This window comes from Aulonocara sp. 'chitande type north' Nkhata Bay, linkage group LG20, assembly GCF_057382095.1.
Source record: "Aulonocara sp. 'chitande type north' Nkhata Bay isolate Kocher_YH1m ecotype deep benthic linkage group LG20, A_spYH_male_GT1.1, whole genome shotgun sequence".
NCBI lineage: Eukaryota > Metazoa > Chordata > Actinopteri > Cichliformes > Cichlidae > Aulonocara > Aulonocara sp. 'chitande type north' Nkhata Bay.
Genome location: NC_141363.1, coordinates 24,071,442 through 24,094,849, shown reverse-complemented (window position 1 = coordinate 24,094,849; position 23,408 = coordinate 24,071,442). Strand labels below are relative to the sequence as shown.

The 23,408-nt window shown below is 37.8% G+C and overlaps 1 long non-coding RNA gene across 1 annotated transcript in view; it reads right to left on the bottom strand.

Annotated features, from left to right (window-relative positions):
- Nucleotides 1-7,494: 7,494 nt before the first annotated feature.
- LOC147305661 (uncharacterized) overlaps nucleotides 7,495-23,408 on the bottom strand; it is a 30,777-nt gene continuing 14,863 nt past the window's right edge. The window contains exons 2-3 of the long non-coding RNA XR_015126671.1: nucleotides 10,461-10,608; nucleotides 7,495-8,276 (exon numbers count right to left, since the gene is read on the bottom strand). This is a non-coding gene — a long non-coding RNA (uncharacterized LOC147305661). The remainder of the gene's footprint in view (nucleotides 8,277-10,460; nucleotides 10,609-23,408) is intronic.

Below are 23,408 nucleotides of genomic sequence, written 5' to 3'. Positions count from 1 at the left end.
TAGCTAAAAATGTGACGCGGGAATAGCAGTTTGTCTGTGTAACAACAGATCACTCATGCCACCTATGAAATGACTGACATTAGCTCCTTAACTATAAGTTTTTTTCCATACTTTTTTGGTGGACAAGCTTTAATAATTTATAGGGACTCAGGGGCATCCATGAACGCAAGATTGAATTTTTCAAATGCAGTTTATCTGGCACTTGCAGCTGGGGGCCTCTTGAAGCTGCATTCGGCAGCTTGTCAATATGCTTTGCTCGTATAGGCTGTGACATTAAATTAAATAGGATATTGACTGGCAGGTGAGTTGGCAATGGGGCTGCTCACTAGCTCACTGACCCAGGCCTCTATGAACCACAGGTCCAAAAATCAGAGCATAATAGATCCAGTTTGTCTTTTTTTGTCTTCTGTTTCTCTAATCATCCTTTATTCGCTTTAATTTGAACAGATAGTAATCCCAAATCTCTGCTCAGATTTAAAGAAGCAATAACAACGGAAATACCAGTACATCTCCCAGGATGGTTGTCATCTGTTTTTACAATTATTGTGAAGTGGACCCTTTAGTGGTCAACGCCTTAGCTTGTAATACATTTTTTCTTCATAAACTCTGCCCGATATATGACTTCATTGTCAACTCCTTTTCCAGTTAAGAGACATGTTGCCTCCAAATTCCTCCAGATTCGATTTTCTCTTTGCAATACATAAGCCTGAATCTACTGTAATTTTAAGTCCACACTTTTGCATAGCTGTTCTAACATACTTATTCTGCTGGATTTCTAAGAGTTAGTGGTTTAATGTCTCTTAGTGGTTTAATGACCATGCATTAGGATTGCTGAAAACAAGTCAGCACTGGCCATTTAAAATAATGTGAGGGCACACAGCTGGATAGTATTTGATAAAATTTGCCAATGGTGTTAATCCACCCAGGGCAATAACTGGCTAATTTTTAGTGTTCCTGCAGCACTGATTGTGGAACCAGTGGAATCGTTTTCTTTTATATCCTGATGCTAGATGTCACGATGATCAGTCAGCTCAACTGAGAGTGCAGATTAATTCTGGCCCCAAGATAATTTATTAAACCAATCACATATAGAGATAAGATACACAACCACAAATGAATAAGTCTTCATGAATCTTTGAGAATGTCTATTGGTGGTAAAAAATTCTTTATTGTTATTGTTGACCTACTGGCATTTATCAAGGATTTTTTAGGGCTGGAAACTGAAACACTAAATCGGGGAACTCTATTTTAAGAGACTGCCCTTAAAATTAATTAACCTTAATTAATTAACCTAACTCTTTCATAGCTATTTTCTTTGAAGTCGGAGCACAATTTAACAACAACTCATAATTTTGTCATACTCATACTCAATACACTAGTACTGATGTGAAGTCAGACTGTATGAGTTACACCATATACTTTATACAGCAAGTAGTGCTGAAGTCGAGTCAGAGATTATATAGAATATTATGGGATTTTGTGAAATACCAGTTTGTAGTCAGGCGTTATTTGTCTTATTCTTTTTTCTGTTATTCTTATATAACAGCCAGTAGATATTTCCCATTTTTCTAGCCAAATAAAAAGATATGACTGGTGGCTCACAACTTTTGTGCAGTGCTGTATATATATCTGAAAATATATTCTTCTAAATGCTAGTTTTTGTTTAACTTTAATCCAGAGTGGATGGTACTTTTTTTTATATTTGCATAAACAGAATATGCAGTTACTCCAGGGTATGTGCCGATTTAGCATTTTTATGTCCATTTTCTGTGTTTTACTGCTGTATCTCTACATTTACACCTGCCCAAGCCATAACTGTAGTGTAGGTGTAAAAATAAACAGTGCATCTTCATTTTTTCAATGCTCCCGACTCCTGTGGATATGTTCAATATCATCAGGCCATTCCTATGGAAATGGAGAACCTTTTGTGAAACAGAATAGTAGGAAGACAAACACAATTACTGTGAGCTGCCATTTTCCTCATTCTGCCGACCAATCTTGGCAGTGTTGTGTCTGATCGATGTAAGGCCACCTGCCATGCCGTGAGGTGTGCTTAGGCACTGGAACATGTTTCCACCCAGATGTAATCTGCTTAATGTTGTGTAGATATTGCTTCTATAATAACAAAATATCATATTGCAGTTTTTCTGTAACACAGCAGAGGAGTTGGGAAAAGATGACAGGAGTGTATATGGTGAAATGGTTAATGTGAAATGTCCAGTTGGAACAAGAAGGACAATTGTTGCAATAAATCAAGACGAAAAGCTAAAAGCGCAGCATCGTGGCTCATTGCACAGAGGCATAACATGAAAGCAAAGCGTGTAAAAACACACTGTTTCTCCACCACATTGACCACACAGCTGGGACCCCAGTTAAACCAGTCCAGATGACATCACAGTTTTGTGATGACACCAGCTGCTGCATAATAGTAGAAGTAAGTCTGGATTTTTGAAAACAACCTACAGGGAAAATTGTTTTTTTTTTTAAACTGTACACATTAAATTCACATTCACATTCAATAATTACAAGTATTTCAATTAAAAACCAATGATTGTAAAAAATATTAATGAATAGCCTTTTTTCAGATTTTCTCTTTCTCTCCTCCTCATCTGCTCACACCACTTTAATAAACAATAAATTTTCTTTAAAACCCAGACAAAACAAATGGACTTTCAAACATGTATCGCCTCCTTTTCATTGCCTCTTTTGTATTTACTTTTAATTTGTATTGATCTTTCACCTGTACCTCAATTTTGCTGATGTCAGAAAGGTGAGAGAGCATTACAATGTACAATGCTTTTCTCTCTTCTCTTATCATAGAGGAAATGAAAAGCAAATGGCACCTTTGTCCAGGACGTGAGATCGTCCAGGCATAAGGGCTTTGAAGCGTAGGGTGAAATTGAAAAGGTTGCAGGTTCACATCCCTGGACAATGACAACCCCTCTGCCTGCACTCCTGCAGCTCACGGGAGATTAGAGAGCGAGAAAGATAAGGAGCAGCATTGGCTAAATGTTTTTTTTTTCTTCCTGGGTTGGACTGATCGAAAAAGCTGAAGTGCTCCAGTTAGCCAGAAGACAGACAAATACACAGAGACAGACTGGCAGGGATAGGACACAAAGTGAATCATTCAGAACTGACCTTGACTTGATTGTGTGTAAACTGGTCTGCTGGTTCAATGATAAAAAGCTGAGTACACAAGATCAATAAGTAAACAACATAGTTTCAAAAAGTTGATTTGAAAATCTGGAACTATGTGGTTTGACGTAACAAAAGCAAAGATGTTTCATGTTGTTACAACATTTCATTTGGAGACCAAATGCTCAAGATTTAACTTTGCGGTGCATTCCTAAGGCATTGTGTACATACAACTTAAACCGCATCATGCACATCGACACACACACACACACGCACACAATGCATACTTGCACACAAACTCTCCTGAGCAATGCTACTCCTTTGTGCTTTTCATGACCCATATAAAATATGATAATGTATGCAGTCAGTCTAGAAAATAGGTGAGGCTTTAGGGAAATGATGAAGGACCGCAGTGCAGCGAAGGCCACCACGCACACTGCTGCTTAGCAGACATCCTGCTGTTCCCATGAGATACACACTGTCCCCCTCACTAACTCTGCGGGCCACTCAGACTCCAAATTAAAAACTAAATGAGCCCTCCATCTATTATTTGGTGTATATCCATAGTGTGTCCTTAAGGTTTACTTTTTATTTTCTTTTTGTCTTCCAAAACAGTGCTCAATTCATCAAGACTGAAGACAAGTAAAAAAACAGTAAAAACATAATTAATACTCAAAATATTCTTGAGTTACTTTTTTGATTAAAGAGAAATTCAGCTTTTGGTAGTAGTGTGTTCTATCCACGGGGCATTATTATCGCATGTCCAGTCTCTTCTGTGGGTTTAGACCCACCTGATGTTTGAATTAGTGGGTTTTAAATGACAGGGCCGCCTCAGAGAGATGCCCACAGGCCCTCCTCTCCCCAGGTTTCAAAGGCCCAGCGACCTGGTTGCTGTCGGCTGTCAGGTAGTAGATGGGAATGTGTGCCGGTGAGATAACCTGTATGGGACAGAGCCCAGTGTCGTGTGCCTCTTTGACAGGCTTATTAACGGGAAACCGTCAAGGAAAAAGCCCCTATCGGCAGGGGGATCAGGGGAGAAGAAACCTTCCCTTATCACCAGGACACCAGGGATTAAAGCCTGGCCTGCTGTGATAAATTAATTATTCTCTCTTATCTGTCATGTTTAAAGACTGTCAGACAAACCCACCCAGAGCCACAGTCCTGGACGATGTATGCTAAAATGTAAGAAAAGAACAAGGAGCCCATGTTAGATTTGCTCATTCTGTGTGAATGCAAAGGTGCTGCCAAGACTTCTGTTTTATTAGATGCATTCAACTACTATGTTGAATAACCAATATATAAATAATTTATTGGACTGGATGTCAGAAATTTGAGCATCCTTTGGCTAGTCTGTTGAGTAAGCCATTTGGAAATGTCAGTATTTTGGGACTTCTGGTAAAACCAGTAAAGATCGAGACTTCCTGTTCTGTAGGATATTATTTACAAATGCAGCTTCATTTCAAACGTAATAATAATCAGACAATAGTTAATGGTTTCCAGATTGCATTTCAATGCTCTTTTGCTCTGTAGATGGATTATTTGCAGGAAAGCCTGCTTAGATAGTAAAAAGTAGCCTGTTCTGATTAAAGGTGGACTGTAAACTAAAAACAGAAATTGTCTGGTACCAAAGATTTTGTCTCTTGATTACAGATTCTGTATATCTCCATATGTGATATCTCTTTGCTATCATTGCATTTTGTGATTTAAGACTAAAAATGACAAATGTTGTTCTATTTTCACTGCTGAATGTGGAAATTTGTAACTATTTATCTACAGGTTTGCCAGAAGAAATGTTGTTGTTTTTTACAAATGGTGAATATATGACAATAGAATTAATGCAACAATAAAAATAAAAAAAATTAATAGATGTGTTTTTAGGTGGTACAGCTACTCCCAATAGCCACAGCCAATAGATTAAAAAGAGACACTAACAGCATACTGTCACATTTCAAAGAATTTTCCATTTATTTTAAAGATCTTTACTGGTTTTCACACTAGGGAAAATTTATATTATTGTTTGTCAAAAATGAAAACCTTATTGATCTGCGTTGTGACATTTGAAATACACACAAAGAGTAAACATCAAAGCCAAACAATAATTCTCATTTAGAACATGGTTTACATCAACACTGAGGAGATCTCAAATGCATGCGCCTCCTCTGCAACATTACATGCCCTTTAATGTCCTAGCAGGAGCTGCTTGAAGTCTGTCACTGGTGTTCACCTTCAGCCTGACTGGGTCAGAGCAGCAACAGCATACCTGCAGGTTGATTGACAGCTGTGTGAGGCAGGGGCTTCAATAGCCCCTCTGCAATAATAGCAAAATACGAATGCCGGGAATATTAATGTCCTTCATATTTTATTAATTCTAAATCCATGGGATATCAACTTGGTGCTTTATGAAAAGAAAACATCAATCCTGCTGAAGTAATGAGTGCAGGAGCAATTTGGGGGTAGAGTAGAGGGGGTGGAGTAAACCCCTCTAGTTACATTGGATACAGAGGGAGAACGGGAAAACTAATATTTGGCTGTCCGCTGTTGGGTATTGTTCGTTAAATGACTGCGCTGCAGGGATGAAACACTGCACAGTGGCTACTGCTGATGTGCTTCATCACGATTTTTATTACATACATTTTGTGTCTGCTAATGACTGCAAGCTATCACATATGGCCGTGTGTGGATTTTGTCCTTGTCTTTGTGTGCATGTCTCCTACGTGCGTATTTTATTCCCCTGATTGAAGTGTGGGGGCTTTGTTGTTCTCAAAGCGTGTCACATATTTTAGTGCATCAAACTGACACAGCACGGCACCAACTGCATTAAGAGTGACATGTGGTTTCATAAAAGCATGCATATGGAACAGTAGGAAAATGTCAAGGTCAAGACAAATAAAACAGGGATGCAGCCTGTTAGAGTTTTACAAAGTCACAGACTGGTGCCAAGACATTTCAGACCAGCTGGCTGAAAATATCACATAAGTCAAAGCAAAGGTTCAGTGAAGTACAATGAACCTGTCATTAGTTATTTTCATCTCAATGGAGTCTAATAAAAATGGTTTGGCCCTGTGGAATTAATCATTCGGTAGATTCAAGAAAATAATGGAATGTCTTTCTTCAAGGCAAAATGATAAAACTTTACTTTTGTGTCTCGGCCAACAGATGTCTATAGCATTAGCATGTGAGCAGGTGGTTGTCTGTGCCAAATTGTTAAAGTACCATGTGATTCATGTGATATGTGACGAGAACAGATGGAATAATGACAACTGCCATTTACCACTACCATTTACTGTCATTTTCATGATTTCTGGAAGACTTGATTTTACATATGGTGTGCAGTCCCTCTAATTACGTAATAGATGTTTAGTATTCTCTGGGGCAGTACATTGTTCTCAGATGGCTGAAAATAGACAGTTTAATTGCTCTGGCTGCAGCCGTGGTTGCCTTTTCAAAAAGGACATTATGTCTAATCATAAAACATCTGGAACATATCTGAATCAGTCCCTTTGCTGCTGCCATTAGGTGTTGAATCTATCTGACTTCCTCCTCCGTGCTTATTTGGATGGCTGTAGGCTGAATGGCAAAGGGAATACTTGAGACTAATAAAAGTGATAAATGATTTCTTGGCGATTCAATGAAAGTTTCAGTGCTTTTCCATTGCAATAATAAATCACATTCTGTGATGATGCCACGAGCCCACTCACTGCCTACAGTCTCTACCTCACAATGACATTTTATCCCAGTCAAACACCACACACTTTTCTGACTGTATTTTCATTGTTATATATATATATATATATATATATATATATATATATATATATATATAACCACTGCCTACACATGTGATACATTCAGATGCACTGAGAAATCAACTTTACTTTCTTGTAAGTTCTTCTAAGTTAAGGGTGACAGCATCACAGGCTTATACAGGGCTGCAGTGACTGTGATCCTTCATAAGCATCACTTTGATACTAAGGTTTATTGTCCAAATGAAGATTTTAACAGCAGAATGCAGATGTAATACTCTGCCATAATATTGTAAGTGTAAGGAAGTAATACATTTCATTTTAAATAATCTGTATGTTATTAAAAATTACCAAAGAAATGTACTTTGCTACTTTGAAGGAAAAGTTATAGACTGAACTTGGCAGTTCACAACTGGTAGGCCTGATGATGTGTAGGTCCGTTTTGTGTTGCAGACTTTGTTTTTTGACTGGAAACAGTCTGGGACTGGACTGAACTTGACACCGGAGATAAGGCAGAGGTTCACTGCAAGTGCCAGGCTAATTTCCAGCCTAAAACCATGAAATCTTGAAATATTATGGGTCAAGTAGATTTACAGTACAGGCAAATGGTATCTGGGAATTGGCAGGGAGTAGCTGAACAACTGGAAATTTCCATATCTTCAATATATATGAAATAATATGTGTAAAGTGTTTAATATAGACTAATAAATGTTCTGAGTTATCTCATAGTATAACTAATAATTTCTGTCAGCTTAATTACAAAAGTAAAACTAAGGATGTGAAAAATCTTAATAGTGATAGTAAAAAATCAAAAAACACAACAACAATAATAATTCCTATTTCCCCACCTTGAGATCCCTTGGACTTGGCCAGATCCATAATTCTCCATCATATATTTATATGGGAGAGGTATTTCGAGCAGGGACTGGGTCAAATGGGCTAAACTAGATGGTGAATAATTTAGGATTCTATTAACATTTAAATTTGACATTGATTTGACACAGTCAAGCCTCTGCTAAGTGACAAGAAATAGCAAGGTTGTGGAGGAAAAAGAAGCTGTGTTTTAATAATTGTCCAGATGGCTTTTTTATCATGCGGTATGTAATTATCCATCTTCCTTTTGTTGAGCAGTGAAATGTAAAGGGTAAAAAAGAATTTTTCTGATGTGGCCATAAGTTTGTTAGACCTTTGTTTTTAATGTTTGCCTGCAACCCATACGAGCTGGCCAGAAATAACATTTTAAAAGGCCAAAGCAAGAGTGACACTAAGCCAAACAGAGTAGGTGTGTGTGTTTATATGAGGGATCACAAATCAATAGCTTGGGGCTTCTTCTCTTGATGATTCTAACTTCGCAGATGAAGCAGCACAGGCCAGGCAAAGTCATCGCCTTTTAAAGATCTGTTTACAAAGAGACAAAGACAGGGAGGAAAGACCTTTTAATAGGACAGGCCTGCCACTTGCATTGGGGTCACTGAATTTAAAACTTGTATTTACTGGACAGATGCCTAGATAGTTCAAGGCTGTTCCATTTTTGTTCTTATATGAATCAGCTCAGTTATGTATTGGAATTGTAATGGAAAAAGTAATATTATATGCAAAGTCTTAGTGCCACTTTAGATTGTATACTTGAGGTGTATCACAAACTATTTCAGAAGTTGGGAATGAAATGGTATTTGTCAGGTCACGAGTTGTTACCCATAAAGATTAAGTATTATTTTGCTTATTTTACCACGATACAAAGTAAAGGAACTTACTTGCTACACTGCTTGTAGGGTCTACGGCTCTTAGTTAGAGTAGGTCATCGACTAATAAGTAGGTTGGTTGTTTGATCCCTGGCTTCTCTAGCCTGCATATCAGTATGTCCTTGAGCAAGAAAATGATCTGAAAAATCTCCCCCCAATGGGTTAGCAGTACATGTTTCTATGTGTAATATTGAACCAAACCAAGAGTGACAATGAGCCAATAAAAGAACTGTTGAATGTGTGTCTAAATGAGTGAATGTATCTCATAATGTGCTTTGAGTAGTCTATAAAACTAGAAAATGCACTAATAATTATTAGCATTACTTTGTGTTACTCCACAACATCTGCTTGCTTGTTAGATATAAGATTAACCAAATATATGCCCATGTATTATCTTTCCTGCTCCACACAAACTGATAAGGCAGTTATGGAACATAAATGAATCAAAAGGCATTTCTGTTGGAAATCATCAGTTAATTTAACTAAATAAGTATGTCTTAGGAAATGTCCAAAATCAGTAATAACAACTAAAATCACTGTAGCAAAAAACCTAGTTGGATACCTTTTAAGAGTTGGAAGCGCTGTCAAAACCAGATAAAAATTACTTGAATTATGGACAATAAGCAATGTTTGTGTCCTTTGGTTTCCTTTCGGAGCATGGGGACTTCACTAGGATGTCCTCAAGTCAAGTCACCATTTAGAAAAATGAGCAAAAATTATAGAAATTAGTGCTGGCAACAGTATGGCAATCATACGTCTATCTGGAAATATAATCTCATTAATAAAACCTTTGTGGAAAACCAGGATTGAATTTGAATATTCTGATAAATATTTGACTGACCGTGACTGTGGAAAATGAAACCAAAGCGCTTATCCATAGTCACTACAGTTGTAGTATCTCATTCTAACCAGAACATAACACAACACAGTTTTTGAACCGTGCTCCAAATACCGAGCTGCACTTACAGATCTTGAATCCGCCAATGAAAGAATTTAGATCCTACAAGCAAAAGTCTTATCAGCTATAGATCATATCAAAGCTCTCTTTTAAACAGGATTATGATATAATTTATGTATTGAATAATTCTGTGAAATTGCCCAAGCAAAGGCATGAAAGCAGTTGCTGCTGTAAAAAAAAACTTTGTTTTCCTCCATCTCGATCTCAGACTATTTGGCTTTATTAAGCTGTTTGACCAAATCAGGTCAAAATGAAGCTCCACTTCACTCTTTGACAGTAAATTTTAACAGTGCATTGCAGAGGGATGGGTATTGGCACTGGATAACAATAGCTTAGGGCTTAGGCAGCCCCGAGGGTTATTACCTCTTGTTGTGAGCGGGCAACACTTAGATTTACGTCTGTAGAGAAGCACCTAAGAGGCAAATGAAACACTAAACCTTATTTATTGTTTATCTCATGTCACATATATTACTAACAACATATACCTTCTCCATCTCTTTCCTAATTATTCCCTCTTTTATGCTATTACAAGTTGTAGTTCACTTGAAAGTCATCTTAAAGTACCATTAACTGCAGCCATTCACTGTCTATAGAGAAAAATGACACCCACAGCCTTTGTTACTCTTCTTTTGTATATTCCAGAACATATAATGGCTAAAAGAGTAATTGACAAAGAAAATCATTATTAGATGTAAGACCCCGATTCTCTACTGCAGATGGCGCTGACATGTTCCTGTAATTATATTTGATTCTGCAGTAATATCTTGTCAACGTGGTGAGGAGAGTCAACAGACGATCACCTGTCTCTCTGAGGACTTGAGTGGCTAGGCAAACCTCATTACTGTGAATCACAGAGGCTGAAGAAAGACCAAGCAGAAATACCTTTATCCTGCTAAGGTGGATCCCAAGTGAGAGTCAGCAGCTGTCATTTACCATCAACTCCAGCCATGTTAATTCCATATAAATCTCTGACTGCTGCAGACCACAGTGTCTCCTGAGAACCTGGGAAGTGACAACCATCAGTCAGGCCCTAAAATAGAGCATATTACAGATAGGGTTAATCCACCATAGCCAGAGGAAGTGCCAAAATCCCTTTTGTTACAGATACTGCTGGTCCCTGCAGCACATGTGCTAGTTTCCTCACAATATTAAACCGCACAATAAAAGCCCATTTTAAGAATTCCAATAATCCGGCTTGTTGTAACCCAATTGGTGCAAGCCTCAAAGTCCTTGCATATTCAATCTAATTTCAGGTCGAGGAACAGCTTAGCTGGCTTATCTATATAATGCAATTGTGCTGCAGCAAAAAAAAAGTGATTCTTTTCATGCATCCATGATCTGCTTTAATGATACAAGATAAATCAATGACAATTCATATAACAGTCCTATAACTGAAGTTGGAGGCTCTTTAAAGTTACCACAGAATGTTTTACAACGGGAAAGCGCTGTGCAACGGTTTCATGCAATGACCTCTTTTGCGGCGGAGTGATAAAATGTCACGGCATCTGTGCATTTAATCCATCAAACGCTCGCCTTTCTTGAAAGGCCTCAATCATGCATTGGCCACCTTAATCATAATTTTTCCTAAAATGAAAATGAGAGTACAAAAGAAATTGCAGATTGAGCCGTCTATATGCATCAGAATGAGATGAAAGTGTTGCCTAGCCAAACATATGTTAACAAGAAAATATGAGCTGCACTGTCAAACTAAACTATGAACACATTATGAGCTGACGGCCAAATAAAATCACACTTTGCCCCTTGTCACATTTATGAGTCATCCAGCAGATGAAAGTAGTTTTATGCATTTATGTCCAGAAATGATGCTGCTTGCAGGTTTCTACTCAAGGCTAAAAATAGTTAGATATACAACATCTTGGGATGCTGTTATGGGCATAGGGAGCACAAGAAGCAAATATAACAGTAAATTTTATTTTGCCAGCATGGGAGAATACTGTCTCCTGAATTAGATTTGTCAATTCACATATTACAATCACTTAGTCAGAGCAAGCAAGCTGGAGCAAAATAAATAAAAAGATGGATGGCCTGACGCATCGTATAGCTAAGTCTATATAGTAAAAATATCACCGGTGTTATTTAGCTTTTCTGTCTAAGTGAAACTTGGTGTGTTCTTTCACAGTGTCAATGTGTTGTGCATGCTTAGCTACAATGGTACATGTGTGTCAGAATCCTGGTCTAACCACAGTTGACTATTAGACGGGTGACAGGATATCTGTAATCACCACATCAGCAAAGTTCAGTCCCTACACACACACACACACACACACACACACACACACACACACACACACACACACACACACACAAAATAGATCTTTTAATAATCAGTGTAGCTGGCCGAGCTATGCTCATCATTACCCAGAGAGACAGGATATAGAAAAATCTCACCAACATCATATTTTTCTGCACTAGTGGATGGTGAACATTTTTTCCATTTTGCACAAGGTTAGTAACCTACATTGCACTCCATCACTGTTAGTTATCCCAGTCACCCCCAACAACCCACCCTGAGGATGAATAATTTTGCATGTGAGGTAGTGGAAATAATCACTGAATGAATCATTTTAAAGTGAATGTCATTTGTCACTGTACAGATACCTGGACTACCCAGTGTGATGAATTAAACACGGGGTCAAGACTGAGATAGAAAATAAAGCAAGAGCAAAATGGAAGGGCATGGAAGGATGGGGGCGTAGAGAAGGGATGGAAGTCTGTGTTAATGATATGGTCATATGTACACAGTTGAGCTCAGATGTGATTAAGGCAATGATATGATGGGTGGTGTCAGTGCCGAGCTTAATGACTAATGCAATGAGATGGAATTTGAAGAGACACTGGTGTCAGGCTGAAGTGGAATAATGCCTGGAGCGTCTGCAGCAGCAGACACATGGAACTGCCACAATGAGCAGCCTCATAAGCACAAATTGTTACGGTAGCTGGAGACTTAGACATGCATAATTAGCCTTACTGCAGAACAATACAAAATTGAAATTCAGTGCTTTTGACATTCTGTCAGGCAAATGATAAATAACCAGAAAAAAATAATGATGATGATTATTTCACTTACTGTATTTGTCACAAATCAGTTTCCAGCGCTCTAAATGGAAGGGGGGGGGGGGGGGGGACGTAAAACGTCTCACCAAAAGGACAGTGACTCCATGGAATAATGAGGACCTCAACCACCACATACAAAAATATTCTTAACATTGTGAACTCAAGCCTCTGGTGATGATGAGTAGTCTTAGTTTTAAAAATGTTGGTCTTGCAGATTATGATGGCACTGAGAAACCTGTTAGACTCGAATAAAAAGTGTATATATATCTTTAGATAGCTGCTTCAACTTGTAAGGTGGAGAATATGAACAAGGTGAAAAGAGTACAAAAATTATGTAAAGAGGGAACATCCACCTCCATCAGGATGACCAGGGACACGGCCTCTTTCCACCTTATTGCTGCTTGGCCTTTCAGGCAACAGAACTGCTTGCTATTGCACATCTCCAACAATATCTCGCTGCATACATAAAAAAGGAAGATGGTGAGGCTCACAGGAAAGCCTGGATTGTTTATGGTTGCAATATAGATTTTATACAGCTCCCAGGAAAAGAGAATTACATCTTAAATTACAAAGATGTCTCAGTGAGTTGTCAGCAGCAGGAATTATATGGGCCTGGCAGCTAGTGTGGATGTTTGGCTGCAGGGGACACTGGGGAGCTGATGGTTCCAGAATTGGGACTCAACAGAGACGCCTGACCTACAGTTAGCACAGTCAGCACAAAATAACAAACTTACACAAACCCCTTGATAAAATAATGGCCCAGATGTGGCTAATCCGTAAGTACAACAAAACAGAAGAACAGAACTGTACAAAAACACTAGACACACGCACGATATAAACACACACGCATATCTTCAAACAAAAAACTGAGGCAAAAAGAATATAGTTAACAGTTTGGTGATCATTACGGGATTGTGACATAGAAAAGATCTGCTGCAGTTTTTAAAGAGTAAATAAAATGAAAGAAAGATTTTTATTTCAGATACTGAACAATAAGACTGCCAGAATTTTAAAAAGTACACGAGCTGTTAATCCAAAATATAATTAAGAAAATATCTAAAATGCAAGTCAGCAGAATTTAATCCCTTATATTAAAAATTCATGTCGTGAAATTACCTCATTCGTTCTTTCCAATGAAATATTAGTGTTCTGTAATCACTGTGTTATTACACCATCATTAATTAATCACCTTTAATTTAGCTAATAATGTTCAGTTAATCTTGCAAAAAGAACTTAAGCTACGGGTTGTGGTAGCTAATCTTGTCATTTGGGAAGAAGCAGCCATTGGGCAGAAATGGTTTGATTGCAGATTGTTCAGTCTGAACACAGTCCCAGGGTTATTGTGCAGGTTACTACTAAATGCTCCAGCACTCATAAATTTGGATGAGTTGCATCAATATTTGCAGAATTAAATCTTAAATGGAACTGTTGCCTTTTCTCATTTAAGGAATCACTGGGATAAACCTTCGGGAACTCATGTCTCCAGTCCCTAGACATACTGAAGTAATATTTATGTGCACACACACAGGAGACTGGACTGGAGACACACACAAACACACACTCTCGCACTCTCTCTCTCTCACACACACACACACACATAAATGGAGATGGCATGTTCCATATTAAAATGGCATTTATAGAAAAATGTGCGTACCTCATGCATTCCTTCCATCCTGGCATGCACACAGCATTCTAGAGCCAGATGCAGGTGAAATGATAAGGAGATTAGATACAGGATTAGAGATGTGATTTTATTAAAACTTTCCCTACACTTCAACTGCTTTTTTTTTCTTTTTTTAAAATTGCTGTTTTCCTCATTGGCAGGTCTATGAAAGGTGGAGATAGAATACAAATCTCCACTATGTCCACTGATAGCTGGAATAGCAAATAAGTCTCCATAAATATTAGGACTGTGCATGTATATCCAGTTCTGTGAAAACAGAGGTTTATTTGTAATAACATAGAGGGTTTTTTTTTTAACATCTCGACATTTATTTTTGATAAGACTTTAAAAAGACTTGAACAGACGTGAATCTGCACACAGATGGTAAATGGACTGGATTTTATATATATAGCACTTTTATACTCTACCGGAGCACTCAAAGCACTGCATACGACTTGCTTCATTTACCCATTCATACAAGAGCTTTTTTCCATGCTTCCTTCCTACACGTTCATACTCTAAAGCAGCGGTCCCCAACCCCCGGGCCTCGGACCGGTACCGGTCCTTGAATTGTTTGGTACCGGGCCGCGAGAGTTGAGGCTCAGGTGTGAAATGTATGGTTTTCAGGGTTTTTATCGGTTTTCAGCGTTATTTTGTTATCGTTTTGATCGTTAACTCGGTTTTCCTGGGTCTTTTCATGTGTGTTATGAATAAATCTTCTTTTTTTCGATACCGGTACTAGTTTTATTTTGTTGTATTTATCCGCGACACATTAAAGGCCGGTCTCTGAAAATATTGTCAGGCATAAACTGGTCCGTGGCGCAAAAAAGGTTGGAGACCGCTGCTCTAAGGGATGCATCACAGAGCAACTTGAGGTTAATACCTTAGATATTTGGCATGCAGACTGTAGTAGCCTGGAATCGAACTACCAACCTTCCAATTAGTAGATTACCTGGTCTTTCTGAGCTACAGCCACCTCCAAATAGATTTAAGCATAAGAAGTAAATATCCTTCTGTAAAAGATGCATGAGTAGAAAGTTTCCTCATTGCTAATGTACTTGTCTCTTTGGGTTTCTCTATGAATAGCCTTATCTCATTGCTTTACAGTGTCAGGGTCATGATCCTAAGACAGGAGAACATTCATCACAGTGGTGGCCCATTTGTAAAATGGCATTTATAACTGGCTTGCTTCCAGCTAGAGGAACCAAACACTGGTGTTACTGAACACTGTGAATAAGGAGGTCTAAGCTGAAATAGAAAGCAGAGGGACAAAAGGTGAGACACATCAGTCTATATCCTTGGGATCCTTGCTTAGAGGTTACAAGAGATTCCACCAGCCTAGTGCACCCTGGGACAAGAGAAAAAAATTCACCAAGCATAATGTCAATAGCATCAAACAACATTGAATTTCCTCCATTCTTCAGTATACAGTAATCGCTCTCTTTTATATTCTTCCTGCAAACGAAGCTGCATCCAAATCAAATGTATAAGTCATTCAAATGTACAAAGTGTGACATTTACAATGTCAATTACAGAGAGAGTAGAAAATCATTATTAATTTAAAACATGTTGAATTATTCAACATAGAGAATGTTATGAGTTTTGAGCGCTGGAAATTGTGAACATTTATGCTTGAATCAGCAAATAAATTAAATCTTTGTCAGCACTTAGAATAGCAAAAAAGGTAGGAAACACTGGTAGGAAGAATGTATATTTATGCAGTGCTTCTTGTTCTCCGGGTGTACTTTTGAACATAAGGAATGAGGAAACCAGATTAGAGTTAAGACTCAAAATATAAGAACTAATTATAGCATCATATTAAATGCATGAATTTGGACTAAGCCTAGTTTAAGCATCTGCTGTCGGCGAGAGAATTAATAACACAAACCCATTTCTGAAAAAGTTAGAAACCTGTGTAAAATGTATATAACAGAATGCAATGATTTGCAAATCTCATACACCCAGATTTTATTCACAATAGGACACAGAAAACATGTAAAATATTTGAAATTAGAATATGTATAATTTTAAGAAAACTATTTGTTCATTTTGAATTTGATGGTAGTGACATCTGTCAAAAAAAATTGAGGAGAGCAACAATGGGCTGGATACCTGTGATCTTTGGGTTCTCAGGTATTAAAAAACAATAATTTTATATCTTCTTTTGCTGTGGAGAGACTCACCTAGCAGTTCCGGTAACATCAGAGCATCATGACCTTCATTACGGTTAATAATTAACACGGCAGTTACGGTGCATGTTAAATATGCTCTGGTTTGTCAGATTGGGTTGCAGGATTTATGTTAAGATAGAAGAGCGCCCACCATTATGATTACCTTCCATGTTCCTCATCCTGGAGGTTGTTAACATGGCAGTGATGTTAGCAAGCGTCGACTGAGGTGGACATGTTGGTGGCCCTTACCAGCTTCTTGTTAAAAGCATTATAGGACATATGGTTCAGATCATAGTTCCAAGAGCCTAATTTTGTATTTGATTTTTGGTAACAGATCTAAACAAGATTCAGGACTAAATACTTTTAATATAGCACAGAAATATATGTGTTTCTAAAACTATGAAATTCACAGATTAAGTTGAGACAACCTGAGACTGACTACACGGGTCATTTACTGAACTGAGATAAAGTGAAAAGTTTTGCTCATTTGGTTAAAACTGCAAAGCAGACAGTTGATGGGATTTTCATTTCTCTCCTTTCTTGTTCTTTCATCTGCAGATATTGATCTCAAAATAGCCTCTCCCTTGAATTGCTACTGGAGCTGTCATCAAGTAATCTGTTCGCACCTCTGGAAATACAGTCTACACTTTCTGCGGCTGCTCTGCGTTGAAAACCTAGCGAGTCTTCGGTTCCTTTGAAAGATAAACTTCTTATAAGAAGATTTGGAGTCTATAGTAATACTAGCAACTCTGTGCATGGGCACAGAGGTGGTTTGACCTAAATGCAAAAATCAACCTTGCATACTGACAGAGATAATGATAAAGCCGACATGCTAATATTTAGACGGTACCATGTTTAGAGAAGTATTCACTGAACTAAAATTCACAAAAAAGAAGTGTAATATCAAATCATCAGTTATTATGCAAGCATTAGCTTTTTATATTCACTTAGTTAAGTTATTTTTGCAATTATTAATTATTTCAGAACACATTTAAAAATATGAATACAATCCCACACGATACTTCTAGTCAAAAATAATACATTCTAGTTAAATAAAGTAATATTTAAATTACTTTTAAAACTAAATTCACAAGATAAGTGCAGAAAAAATATTGCAGTTGTCTTAAAAGTGTCCAGTTCAAGTTCAGGAACAAAATGCTTTGTAATATAGCTTTAAAGGTACTTTTATTAAAATATCACACACTCTTGCACTTAGGCACACCTTGCAACTAAAAATTAAGTAATTTAAAATAAATTAATGAATAAATAAAACATTGCATGCCCTTTCTGTGGGTACCGATCAAATGCCTAAAGGTGAAAATAAGACCTTTTGTAATTTTTAAAAATATTTTCTGATGGTTGAGTACGACAATGTCCCGTCCTCACCGCTACAGTTAAAAGCACAATTTAGAGCAGAAATAATTCTGGCTTAAACAGGCCTGCAACAATAGTATTTTAATACATATGGTGACTTAAAGAGAATGGAGAAATGATTATAGAGCTGAAGAGGCCAGAACAGCTCAGTCATCACATCTGTCTTCACCGGTTCCAAATAAAATTACCGTTAACTAGATGGCGTTCTTGGCCCCAGAGTTGCTGCGTTTCGAGCACTCTGAGGGTGGACGGCACACACGAGTGTGTAACTCATATAAACCACTTTACCAAAGTTTGAAAGAAGTATGAAGCACAATCCCACTTAAGCCTTGTGGGTTTTAATCTATTTTCACATTAACCCTTTGCTCTGATACTTGACCTGCAAGGTTTCCAACATAACACCACGTTGTCAACAGACAGATTCATGTGTCAGCTGGCATCAGCGAAGCGAAGCAGGGCAATATTGTGCTGTTTGCCGATGTGATGTAGCTGCATACCGTGACTCCTGTGGCCTGAGGAGATGGCCACGGCCAGGCCACAGAGCCTCTAGTCGGGTAATAAATCACTGAGATGACAGGAATAGTTGCCGTTGCATTATGACACACACTTACACAACACATACAGTGCATGTGCAACAACTCAGTCATACAGTATATTATAAGAACCCAAGTTCTCCTCTAGGACTGCAAGTTATTGTATTGATATTTACATTTTCTTATTGTATATCATATGAGTTCATTTGTTTTGCCAATTAAAAGATAATAGCCTGGAGGTTCATAAGAATTCCATCACCTGGAATGTGGCTGTTGTCACGATTGATATCACACACAAAACAAATCAATAAGTCTAAGCACTGCATTCGTTAAGATACACTATCTAATTTAAACTATCAATCCTACATGTCTAGCCTGGTGTGTAGTCATTACCAGCCTCCAGAGCCCAGAGCTATTAGTGCTGCAGCAAGCTAGTGAGCTGAACAGAGTACCTTGAACATTAGTGTGGTCAAACACTCTCAGCGTAGAAGGATGAATGAATGGCAGTGCTGTGTAGCCAGCAGAGTATGATCTTACTAATGGGCCATGGTAAATGGACCAGCTATGAGTAGTATGGGCTCACTGGCCTGCTCTGTGATCCAGAGCAGTGCCCATTTCACGGTGTCTGCCTGGGACCTAACTATACTTACTCACTGAGATGGAGAGCTCCATGTAGGTTCCAAATTTCAAGAAGGGGTTTGTCTGAGGTCTCCGAACAATCATTGGAGGCAAAAAGGGAGCTGTCTGTTCTTGTTAAGTTGTGAGACAATCTGTCTGAAAATCTGTCTTTGAACACTTTGGCCCATCCCATAGCTTCAGATTTATAGAAAGCTACGTCAATGAAGAGCATAAAGGTAACGTTCAGTTTGTCTGTTTGTTGTTTTACAAATGGATGTGCGATACATTTTTTTATTTATTTATTTTTGTAGAATGCATTAAGTATACAATAAAGTAATGTACTAAATACTGTTGATTTTTCCACTATTTACTTCATTTTGATTCCTGTGTCACCTACCGCCTACTGGTGATGGCCAGAGGGGCCGATGGCGCGATATGGCAGCCTCGCTTCTGTCAGTCTGCCACAGGGCAGCTGTGGCTACAACTGTAGCTGCCTCCACCAGTGTGTGAATGTGAGAGTGAATGAATAGTGGAATTGTACAGTGCTTTGAGGGCCCCAAAAAGCGCTATATAAATGCAATCCATTATTATTCATTATTATTAAATTCTAATCTTAAATTTGATATCTAGTCGTGATGAAATTATGTTGTTTGATGTCAGTGAAAGATGCTATACAGATAAATTATTCTTACAATGCCTTTTAATGCACTGAAAATGCCAAGCTGTGTACTTAGCAACACATATTAGTGGGATAATTTAATTGTTGAGCTTTATCATTGGAAAGTAAATGACAAAAATGTGAAGAAAGGATTTCATCTGTCAGAAAGAGAATAAAAGAAATGTTCACAAATAGGCTGTAAGCAAGTGACTGAAATGACCTGCACTGTGGTTGTCGATGTAATAAACCCACAAGTTTTGTTTGAACAGCACGCCACTCTCATGACATTTACTCTCCCGTTGTTGTTTTCTTTCTTTCTTTTTTTTTTATAAAGTTATACTGCAAAATGTGAGAAAAATAATGGGTGTGCTGTGTATCAAGCACTGTCTCTCTGCTGCCTCCAGCAGTGCCCGGTTCTAACAAACTCATAACACTAACCTTAACTGATGTGAAAAGAAAGCTGAGTGAGCCGTCTTCTACCGTTAATGACCAATAGAACCATTCAGCTAAAAGGGGTAGAGGTCAGACATTAGTAGCTGACAAGAAAAGAGTGGTTTGCAGCAACAGCTCTTTGGTATTTAAAAAAACGGATCATACATCATCTACTTACACAGTAGAGAAAATAGCTGTTTATTATACTAACGACTTCCTTGTGCTAGTGTCAATCCAAGATAAATAAAATCTAATTTGTAACTTATGTACCAAAAAGAAATAAATGAATGAGCTGCATATTAATAAGTAATTGGCTCACTATGTTTTTAATAAAATATTTTTAATGACAACATTTTGTATGATGACTCTTAAATGTGTGTTATACCCGTATGAATTACATGCAATCTTCAGACAATATTAAAAGCAGACCGATAATTTAATCTTAACTGCTCTAATAGAGTTTAGTCTTCATATCTTATCTTGATATTATGAAACAGATTAATAGCATTCTAAGAACATGTGAAACTCTCCTCTGAGCTGATGCCCACTCAGCTTAAAAAACTAAATCTGCATCTTGGAGAAAAATCCTGAAAGTAAAAATTGAAACCATACTCAAATTGTGTGCAAGGACAAATAAAACTTGAATAATACTGTTGCTTAGGCTTGTACCAATTGGTAAACACAATGACTATCACTGTGAAAGAAACAACCACACACTGATTATTTTTTTCCTGCTTTTATTAATGAATGGTGATGATGATAACCGTAAATCAGCAAAAGTGGCTCTGCTCCTTAATCTAAAACAACTGTTATTAATTAACCTTTTCCATCTGCCAGTCCTGACAAGGGCACTGCGCACTCTGCATATCTCCATATGCCCACACAATCATGTTTCGCTCTGCACACCAACATCAGTAATATTCAGCTGAATCGCATTCATGGTTCGGCACAGCTACCACAGATAACCAGCTGTCATGTGGGTCCTTGTAGGTCTACCTGTCCCTCAGGACAAATCACTACCATTACTGTTATTGACATAATTTATTTTGTTGAGTTGTTATTTTTGTAACTCCAGGACTGTCAGGGTTTTTATATTCATAATGTACAACCCCTGGCACCAATGGCATTTTTAAACTTTGCTTTCAGTCAGTGTTCAATTCAAATTTCAGACACTGAAATTTAATTTTTTCAGAACTCTATCGTGAATTCACTTAATATTTTAATATTTTGTTTTTGTTTCAGTTCATTCTTGATTAGTTTAGTTGGAAAAAGTAGTTGGAGTTAAAGGAAAAAATCTTTAGCTAATGAGTCCAGCCAACTATAATATGAATAAAAACAGAAAAACAGACAAAACAAGCATACTGAAAACACAGCAAAATAACTATTTATGTTGCAAAGCACTGTAACCACATTTTGCTGTGAACTTGGCTCAGTATGGAGTCCTATGTTGCTGCAAAAAATATAAGATGAATTGAATTATCGGATTTAAAATTAATTCACTTAAAATTCATTTTTCACAAATCTCACATCTCAAACACGAGAGAATAGAAAAAACACTGAATAGTACACACATATTTATCAGTGAAACCAAAAAACCCCCAGAACATTTGACTTGGTTCACTTATCAATAATTAACCTTTTATCCACTACAGATGTCAGAACGAACCCAACCTATGAGTTGAAACAAAAAGATAGACGGTAAACAATTCAGAAGCTTTTAAATAAGCAGAGCCTAAATCCACGGTCTGTGTAAAAATATATGACATCTGACACTGAAATTCTTAGGGTCTAACCTATTGATTTTTTTAAAGACTTCACCTTAATCTAGCCAATGCAAAACACAAGGCTGAAATCTACTGACTGGCAGATTTTTTTCATATGGGACAGGGAAACCTTTCTATTGATTTGTTGCCTTATGTCTTATTAAAGTGTGTTTACAGCACATGTTGTAGACTCAGCAGTAAAATGTGTGAGAAAGGGGTCTGTAATTCAAGCTGTTATTCAGTTATATTCCAAACATTGATCTACTAACTCTCATGACTTGTCCTTAATATCACATATATATGCTGTTAGATCCAAGACTGTTTTGGAGATAGACACTGGTAGGTCCACATTTCCAGCATCATGGCCCCCGAGAGCTACAATAAAATTGCTAATATAAGGCAATATGTTTACCCCACAGCCCCAACCCTCCTTTTTAACAACAAAACCCTGTTTACCATCTTCACCTAGACCATGCTGGATAACATCTATAACCTCAACCAATGTGCTGCCCTTGCATTCACAGGAGAATGGGCTGAGTGGTTGCTATAAGACATCAATACTACTTTGTACTGCTACCCTTTCACGATTTCTAAATAATAAATAAACATTGAGTGGGCCAATCACTAGCTACAAACCAGGTATGAGAGGAAAGTTTGTTGTCTGGTAATCGGATAATGTAAAAATAATATGGTGAGAACGCATGCTAAAAAGAAATAGCCTCTTCATTTCCAGACACATTAGAGCAGTATGTCCATGGGCCAGTTGAATACCTCCAAATATGAACAAAAGTAGTATATCAACTAACAGTGACGCTGCTGTATTTTAGCAATATGGCTAAAATGCACCATAAATGTACAACAAACAACAGGTGCCGTTTTTCCTAGCTCCTTTTTCTTGTTCCATGATGGTTTATTGATTGTGGGTGGATTATTTTAGCAGGCTGGGTTTATTTTAACAGTTCCCTGTGTTTTAGATTTTGATTTTAGTCCTTAAAGTAATGTGAGTATTATGACTATTAAACATATATCCACTATCTAATTCTGTGTTTGCCATGGTCTGGATGAGTGGCAGTCATTTTCCACAATGCTATGGTATCTTCCTCTGGGCGGAGCCATCTTCATTCCAACCAGGATCCTCATGTGGGTTAATTAGGCCGGCTGTATGTAAGATCAGTGCACACAACTAGTGTTCGCCAGGTTGTCTGCTAACCTTACGTTAGTTCTCAGCCTCTCATGTCCTTAGCTAATCATTGTTCTCGTTTACTTAGCTAGTTATCTTGGGCTTCTAGTTGTTCCAAAGAAACCCTAGTCCTCCAGTTTATAATAACCACACTCACCTGTATGGGGAGGCAGGCAGGTGAAGCTTGAGAGCATATAGTAAATGGGTCTTCTTCATTCAATCTCAGTCGCGACCCATTCACTATATGCTCTTGAGCTTCGCCTGCCTGCCTCACCATCTGGAATTCCTGTATCACTCCATACTCACGCAGACCTCATTGACCACACTTATCCATCCCTTGTATCTCCACCTGCAAACAATGCC